The sequence below is a fragment of the Tupaia chinensis genome, unplaced genomic scaffold (genome assembly GCF_000334495.1).
Source record: "Tupaia chinensis unplaced genomic scaffold, TupChi_1.0 Scaffold000139_1, whole genome shotgun sequence".
Taxonomy (NCBI): Eukaryota; Metazoa; Chordata; class Mammalia; order Scandentia; family Tupaiidae; genus Tupaia; species Tupaia belangeri.
In genome coordinates, this window is record NW_006159609.1 from 5,642,951 (window position 1) to 5,652,175 (window position 9,225).

General features: G+C 43.7%; 1 pseudogene; it reads left to right on the plus strand.

Moving 5' to 3' along the window:
• Positions 1-7,740: 7,740 nt before the first annotated feature.
• Positions 7,741-8,767, plus strand: LOC102490556 (ubiquitin-like-conjugating enzyme ATG3; annotated as a pseudogene).
• The last annotated feature ends 458 nt before the right edge of the window (positions 8,768-9,225 follow it).

Sequence of the window (9,225 nt, forward strand, 5' to 3'; positions counted from 1 at the left end):
TCTCTCTGTCTCTCTCTGTCTGGTGAGCACATGCACCCTATAGCAAAAAACTCTCAAAAATAAATAAATAAATAAATAAAATAAATAATTCTTTAAAAAATTTAGTTATCAAAGAACTGAGAGAAAATCCAGATAAACATAATGGGATATTAAAGAAAAGCAATGTGAAGAAAAAATCATAATAATCGGACTTCAAAGAAGTGAATTGTAACAAAAAATTTATTAGATCACATCTAAAGCAGTAATTCATTAGCAGTGGAGCTATATTTGAAATAGAACTAACTAGTAGGCTCTTGGATTATTTGGTAATTCATTTACTGAAGAGGAGTGAGTCATACGAACACACCAGAAATGACTTAAACTTCTTGCTGATTTGACACAAACCTATAATATTGAAAAAATGACATAAAATTACAGTACACTACTAAGGCACAAACACTAGTTAATGAGAGTGATCAGTTCAAAGATGGTCTAAGGGGACCAGTGAGTAGCATGGTGGTTAGGGTGCTGAACTCCCACATGGCCGACCATGGTTTGAGTCCTGGACCTCAGCTTGCTTTCTCACTTTCTATTTCTCTCTCTCTGTCTCTCTCTGATGAGTGTTTATGCCTTTTAGAAAATTAAAAAATAATGATAATGATTAATAAAATTAAATAAATAATTCTTAAAAAAAAAAAAAGAAAGATGGTTTAAGACTAGCCAAGAGGTCTTGACATACTCTGAAATCTTATAGTTCAAACATGAAAGAAAATTAGTAAGAGTTTTCCTAATTTTTTTTTTTTTTGAGAGGTTTTAGCTATAGGGCACATGCACTCTCCAGAAAGACAGAGAGAGGCGGAGAGACAGAAAATGAGAAATCAACCATGGACTCCTATGTAGTCGACCGTGGTTCAAGTCCCGGACCTGGTGGCTTAAAATCACTCTGGGCACGCGAGTGTGTGTGTCCAAGATCCTGAGAAGAGAATGGAGGAGAAGGGATTATGGCATGGCTATCCCCCATGGGCGATGATTTCTTGCTTTCTGTCTCTCTCTCTCTGTCTTTCTGGCAAGCGCACGTGCCCTATAGCAAAAACCTCTCCAAAAACAAAGCAAAACAAAACAAAACAAAACAAAACAAAACAAAACCCAAAAAACAACAAAAAAAGGTATGGTAGGAAGAGAACATATTTAAAATTTACAAAGGAAGTTACCTTCCTCCCTTGCTTTTCCAAATACGTGATTCAGAGAAGCTCCACAGTTCAAATCCCGGACCCAGCAACTTCAAACTCATGCTGGGCACATGTGCGTGCGTGTGTGTCCAGGATGCAGAGAGGAGAGCAGAGGAGAAGGGATTGGCAGTATGGCCATCCCCCTTGGTGGTTGCTTTCTTGCTTTTTGCCTCTCTGTCTCTTTCTGTCTCTCCAGAAAGTGCACGTTCCCTATAGCAAAAATTTCTCTCTCAAAAAAAAAAAAAAAGTGAAATTTGGAGCTCTTTGCAAATCTAACAAATTCTGAGGGGGGAGGGAGAGGATCCAGAAATTTGTGTCTTATCAAGCCTTTCAGGTAATTCAGTACACTCGGAGTTTGCAAACCATAGCACTGACAGATGAGCCTTGTCTCACTTAGCCCCAACCACACTGCACTTGGGAAAAAGTAAATGCTATGACCCCTTCCCCTCACCCCTTTGGCCACTCTGAAAACCTCTTTAAATGCTCCGTCCTTAGTTATTTCTTTTCTTCTTTCAAGTTGGGACCTGTGTGCAGAGGGTTTCCGGCACTGTGTCGTTGGTCTCTGAAGGCTAGTGTGTGTGTGTGTGTGTGTGTGTGTGTGTGTGTGTGTGTGTGTGCGTGCGTCTCTATGTGCTCATCCATCTCGTCACTTACTCTTTCCATTGTCATTCCTCTTTCTCTGGCTCACCATGTGTGCTAAGATACATTTTCTTGCATGTGTTCTTATAAAATGCATATTGTTCTCTGTATGTGTAGTTTTGCTCACATAAATGGCACTGCCATTACATTTCTTATCTCATCCCTGCTTTTTTCATTCATCACCAGCTTTGAAAATTACTGTTTTATTTAACTTTATTTATTTATTTTAACTTGACCAGAGAGGGAGAGAGAGAGAGAGAGAGAGAGAGAGCGAGAAAGCAAGCCACTAGCTCTGGGATTCAAACCCTGGTCGCCCATGTGGGAGTCCAGCACCCTTAACCACCATGCCACCTGGTGGCCCCCTGTGCTCATCTACTTCTAATTTCTCTACTCTTGTAGACATCCAGATTAACCCCCTGACTTCATAAACAATGCTGTGATGAACATCCAGCCTGAACAACACCAGCCTGAGCTAGTCTGAGAACCCCAGCTATCTGTGGACGTTGGGGGGCCTGGCTCCACAGAAGTCTATTTGCTCAGGGGTCTGAGGAGCCCCCTAAAAAGGTACTACCTTAAAGGAAAAAGGAGTCAGGCTGGATAAACTTGATCCAGCAAGGAGGTCCTGGTGGTGTTTTATTTCAGTTTCTCTGCTCCTTCAGTCTCTATGGGTTCTGAGTGTGTGTCCCATGGAAAGTGGAAGAATGGAGTGGGAATGTGAGGCTGTGGACCCCACAACCTAGTTGCCTGGCTTTGCTCCTTAGCACAGGTGAGACACGTTCTGGGGATTCTTAGAGTGCAGCATTTTGCAGGACTTGAGGTTCTCATACACAGGTGTAGGCAAGAAAGAGTGGAATTCAGATTTTGGCAGTTTCTGTGAACCCCATTTTCAGATAGGGCTTGAAGCTTGGGGCAATGTGTGACCCATGCAAAGAACCTGAAGCCCAGGGCAGTTGTGATTCTGGCAATAAACCAGACCCTGGGTGAGTGTTAATATTTAAGATTAGGTGACCTGGGGGCCAGCAGATGGTGGTTCCGTTGCCAGACTCCTACATGGCTGACTGTGGTTTGAGTCCCAGACGTGGCTTGAAACACACTCCAGGCTTGTGTGTGTGTGCGTGCGCGCGTGCCCAGCATCCCGGGAGGAGAATGGAGGAGAAAGGATTGCAGTGTGGCCATCCCTCCTGGGGGGTGATTTCTCATTTCTACTCTCACTGTCTCTTTCTCTATCTCTTAGTGAGTGCGTGCTCCCTAAGGCAAAAAGCTCTACAAAAGAATAAATCAATAGAAAAAGATTAGGTGACACAGTTTGTGCCTTGCACATGGTGTGGAAGGAGAAACACAGAACCCCAGTGCAGACTACGCTCCAGTATGGATTTTATTAGGGGATCCAGGCCTTCAGTGACCCTGTTTTGTAACACTGGGAGGAGAAACTGAGAATGTAATTATCAGTGTGGCTTAATCATGGCAGGAAAGACCCAGTGAAAGTTATCCTTGTGTTCTTGGAATAAAGTGAGTGAGGAATGAATTGCTGTTGTCATCTGCCCATGAAAAAGGAGGACAAAAGATGCTTGGCATGTCTTTAATTTTTTTTTTTCTCTAGGAATATGATCTCTATGTTGTTTTGACAGAATCAATTTCTTTCTAGAATATACTTCAATGGTCTTTTATCCCTTAGTTAAATCATACTTCTGGATTATCCAAATAATATTCTGGGATGAAATATTTTACAGATTTTTCTTTAATAAATCCCACTGGGATCTAACTGAAGACTAATTAGTCCCTTTAATTGGTGTTTTCTATATGAGGAAGCCCAAGACAACTGTGGATGCTAGAATTTCCTCACCCTGCTAAGAACTTCAGCCCTGGTTTTTGGCAGTTGTTAGTTACTCAGACAGATGGTGAATGGGCCCATCAGCCCCATGACTTATGTACCTGGAAGATGGATACAAATGAATGCTTAAAGCAAAAATATTAATGAGCACTCTAGAAAGTGGCTTTATGAGTTAAATTTTTTTTTTCTTTTTTTGGAGAGGTTTTTTGCTATAGGGTGTGTGCACTCGCCAGAAATACAGAGAGAGACAGAGAGATAGAAAGTGAGAAAACACCCCCAAGGGGGGATGGCCATGCCACAATCCCTTCTCCTCCCTTCTCCTCTTGGGATCTTGGGCACGCATGCACACGCTCCCAGCGTGAGTTTAAGCCACCGGGTGTGGGACTTGAACCGCGGTCGACTACATGGGAGTCCAGCGACATGGCCATTACGCTAACTGCTGGTCCCAAGAGTTAAATGAGTTTTGTTTACAATTTTGTAGCCACCAAGCTATACCAGGGGTCTCTTTTACAAAGCTTAATTTGCGTAAGTGTAGGTATCCATGGGACACCTTAGGCTGCCTCTGAGCCTTTGATTACATATCTTCTTTGTTATCTCAGGCCCCATTCAAATACTGGGTCCTGTCAAACCATCTTTGAACTCCATCACAAGTAACAAGATCTAGTGGAAATGCTATTGCTTTGAAATGGCACTTACACTGTCTCCCATTTCCACTGATGGTGTGTGCTGTGCAGGTTCCTTAACTTTTCTGAGCTTCAGCCTCCTGTCATTCTCTGTGCCGGTCGTACTTGGAACATTGCAAAATTCACTCTCTTGGAAGCCTTTCTTCTTCATGTGTTTACCAACTTCTACATTCTGTTTTTTTTTCCCCCAGTAAATGGAATTATAAAGTATTAACCTATAACTACCTTTTCTACTTTAGTAATTATTTTATTTTTTTATTTTTTATTGTCATAAATATATATACATTGGGACCAGCAATTAGCATAATGGCTTTGTCACTAAACTCCCATGTAGTCGACCGTGGTTTGAGTCCCGGACCTGGTGGCTTAAACTCACGCTGGGCACGTGTGCGTGTGCGTGTGTGCCTAAGATCCTGAGAGGAGAGTGGCGGAGAAGGGATTGCAGGGATTGCAGCGTGGCCATCCCCCTTGGGGGGTGATTTCTCGTTTTCTGTCTCTCTGTCTCTCTCTGTCGTCCCAGCGCCCGCATAAGAAAAACCGCATAAAAAAAAAAAAAAAAACCAAAAAACCCCACAAATAAATAAATATATATATATATACATATACATTCATTGTACAACTGTTTTCACTGCTTGTATTCCTTATCTGATCATCTCTCTCTCTCTTTCTCTCTTTTAGAGAGATTATTGCTATAGGGCCCATGCACTCACCAGAGAGACAGAGAGAGACAGAAAGTGAGAAATCACCCCTCAGGAGAGATGGCTACTCCACAATCCCTTCTTCTCTTGAGATTTTGGGCATGCATGCACATGCACCTCATGTGAGTTCCCAGCTGCCGGGGTCTGGGACTCAAATTGTGGTTGACTACATTGGAGTCCAGTGACATAACCATTTTGCCATCTGCTGGTCCCTGTGTGATCATCTCTTAAATAGCCTCTGGAACTTAATTTATTATTTGTGTTACTTCACGATTATTAGGAAAAATAAGTTTATTTTATAGCAGATGGGGGTGTTAAAAATGAGCCCTTCTAAGTATCATATATGCTAGATATGGACCATTAATGTTCGTCTAGTCTTTCTTCTTACTTCTTATGTCAGTTAGGAGCGTCATTATCTTGGTTGCATACATTTGCCAATAAATGCTATTATTCTGAGCTTTGCTGCTTTAGTTTTGCCTTGGAAGAAGGTTGAGGGGGGCGAGAGATAACTCATTGATTTTCCTGTGACCACAAAACTCAGGCCAGTAGACAGATCATCTATTCTAAAAGCATCAGTCATGGGAGAGGAGGGCATGATGAAAATACATGAAGCTATAAGCCTCTTGTCTGAGGCGAAGGGAGCAGGGTCTTCACTGCAACTAAGAGCTGGGTGACAGAGGAACAATTCTCAGCCCTGCTTGGGTCCAGGTAGCACCTGAAACTGACTCCTGGACAAGAGAGTGTGCTCTGGGTAAGAGCATGCAGTGACTCTTCCATCTGCATTTTGAGTCAGCCATTTTTACTGGCAGATTTGAACACGTGGTGGTGGTGGGCAGAGTTGTGCAATTTATTGTGCAGTTTTCAATGAGTGATTAGTATTGCACTTAATGTGTCCCCCCCCCGCCCCCAGCATTTAGTGAATGCCTAACATGCAGATACTGTGTTAGGAGGAGTTTGCACATAGTATTCAAGAAACATGTGCAGTGGAATTGAGAGCTGGCAATGTGTGGGGCAGAGAGGCTGGATATTGGAGTTCCATAAGCCTAATTGTAAGAGTGTCTAATTTGTCCCATTAATACACACAGGCTCAGTAAATGTTTCTTTTTTTTTTTTTTTTTTGAGAGGATTTTGCTATAGGGCGCGTGCGCTAGCCAGACAGGCAGAGAGAGACAGAGAGATATAAAATGAGAAATTAACCCCCCGGGGGGGATGGCCACGCCGCAATCCCTTGTCCTCCATTCTCCTCTCGGGATCTTGGGCACTCATGCACATGTGCCTGGCGTGAGTTTAAGCCACCAGGTCCGGGACTCGAACCGTGGTCGACTACGCGGGAGTCCAGCGACATAGCTATTACGCTAACTTCTGGTCCCGATAAATGTTTATGTGATGAAGACACAGGGGCGCTTGTGGCTATCAGAGGCAGTGTTGCAGAAACAGATTCTGAGGTTAGCATCCAGGAGGTTACGAAGGTGTGCCTTGAGGATTGACACATGTGGCAGAGAGGGATTGAAAGGATTAGGCAGAGGAAGAAGCTGAGCTATTATACAGATTCTATGACAACTGCAGCTGGCCCTGGGGGAAAGTCTGGGGCAAGGAGAGCCTTGCAGAGATGTCCCAAGATGGCCTGACTTTTACACCACTGTATGGATCAGTCATTGCATGTTTGGTCACACTGGGAAGGGCATGACCTCAGGTGGGCAGCTCTCTGTAATAGAAGTAATTCACTAACAACTGAAGTCTGTCTACAGCTGTAGACTCCCAATAGATAAAGACAAGTCCTTCAGTGAAGCTAAACTGTGGTTAACACAACTTGGAATTATGAAGGGTTGGGAGTACATAAGACTGGGTGTGAGTGTGTGATCAACATGCATCAGATTGGAAAAGGGAGACTTACTGCTGTGGTTTGAATGTGAAGCCCCCAGAAGTTACATGTTGGAATTTGGTTGTATTGTGAGGTTATTAAAAGGAAACTTCATTCAGTTCTTTTTAGTAAGAGGTGGGGTCAGGGGTCAGCAGATGATATAGTGGCTATGTGGCTAGATTCACACATGGCTGACCATGGTCAAGTCCTGGACCTAGAGGCTTGAAACTAATGCCTGGCGTGTGTGTATGTGTGTGCCCAAGATCTCGGAAAGAGAATGGAGGAGAAGGGATTGTGGCATGGTCACCTCCCTGAGGGGTGATTTCTCACTTTGCCTTTTACTGTCTCTCTCCCCAGGGAACACATGTGCCCTAAGTTAAAAGCTGCTACTAAAAAAAAAAAAAAAGAAAGAAAGAAAAAGAGAAGAGGTGGAGTCATGTGTCTGGGAAGTCCAGTGCCACATGAGGCCCAAGTGGCTGCTGAACTACAGCAAAGAAGTAAGAAAAAGAAGGGAAGTTGGAAGGGGCACAAGTGAAGCAAAGGGGGAAAAGACAGTTCTGGTGAGGGTGAGGGGTGCGTGTGCACTCCATTTTCCCCTCACTCTCCCCATGGGCGACTGCTCTCTCAAAGCCCAGTTACAGATGGACCCAGTGCACTGGGAGCTGTCAGTCCCATCAAGATTATGTCCCCTCTGGTGCTGTTGGCTGGGTTATGAAGCGAGTCCAAGGCTGTGGGGATATTACCTGACTCCTCAGCCCCGGCAACTGTTCCTGCTGCCCTTTCCACCCTGTCTCGGGGCTGCCACTACCCCAGCTCCCGGATGCAGAATGTGATTAACCTGGCGAAGGGAAAGGCACTGGAACTGGCCGAGTCCTCAAGGAATAAAATTTAAAGAAACAGGTGTGAACACCCTGAAGAGTTTGTTGCAGCTGGAGATCACTTAGTCCACTACTGTCCAACACAGTAATGAGATTTTCACTGTAGGGCACGTGCACTTGCAGGAGAGACAGAGAGAGAGAAAGTGAGAAATCATCCCCAGGGGCAATGGCCACACCACAATCCCTTCTCCTCCACTTTCCTCTCCAGATTTGGCTATGCACACACAAGTTCCCTGCAGTTACAGAGAAAGAATTGAAAGTGAAGGCATACCTACCCACAGGCTAACAATTTTTGGTAGCCAAAAATAAGCCATGCTACAGCCAGTGGAAACTGATGGAATGTTCAGATGAATTGGAAGCTGTCTTTGAAGAAGATGGGCTGAAGGATGGTAGATGCACAGCCTGACACGGGTATTGCAGCAGTGACTGAAGCTGTTGAGATCGCACTGGGAAGCAAGGACAATTTAAAACTGCAAGGTTGTTCAGCACCACATGAAGAGGAAGAAGAGGAAGAGGAAGGAGAAGCTACAGATATGGAAGAGGTTGAAGAGAGTGGATCGTTGGAATCAGATGAGGCTATCCTCAAAACAAGGAAAATAGAAGAAGTTTGTAAAACTAAAACTGATGCTGGAGGTGATGATGCTATTTTGCAAACCAGAACTATGACCTTTCCATCACTTAGGATAAGTATGACCAGACCCCACAACTATGGTTGTTTGGCTATACTGCGCAGCCTGTATGAAGACATCAGTCAAAATCATGGGAAGAAAACAGTGACCGTTGAAAATCACCCTCATCTCTCACCACCTCCTGTGTGTCCAGTTCGCCCATGCAAGCACGCTGAGAGGAATCAGGAGAATCATCGAGACTGTTGCAGAAGGACTGTTGCATCTTCTAAGTTTATTGAAATTGGTACAAGCTGTCATTCCAACAATCGAATATGACTGCACAAGACACTTCACAATCTAATGAAGAGAGCATAAAATCTATGCTTATCATTAGTTCTGATTTTTAAAGAATTAACCTGTAGATATGACCATTGACCATATTCACCAATATCTACAATTTCTGTAATAAGGGGACTCATATGTTTACGCATTAAATTAAAAAATTCCACTACCAGCTTTATTTGTTTAATAAAAATGAGTGTAAAGGGAAAAAAAGAGGTGGAATCTTGGAGAGGCCATTGGGATCGGATAAGGTTATCAAGGTGGGTCTCGCTGCCTGAATACCAGTGGGTTTATAAGGAGAAGGAATGAGACCAGAGCAGAGACGTACAGACCCATGTCCACACCAGACCAGCTTCTCTGCTCTGTGTTGCCATGTGATCCAGCAGCAAGAAGACCTTCAACAGATGCAGTCCCTGGACCTTAGAACCCCAAACAGTGAGTTAAATAAACCTCTATTCTTATTAAGTATTTTCTGTT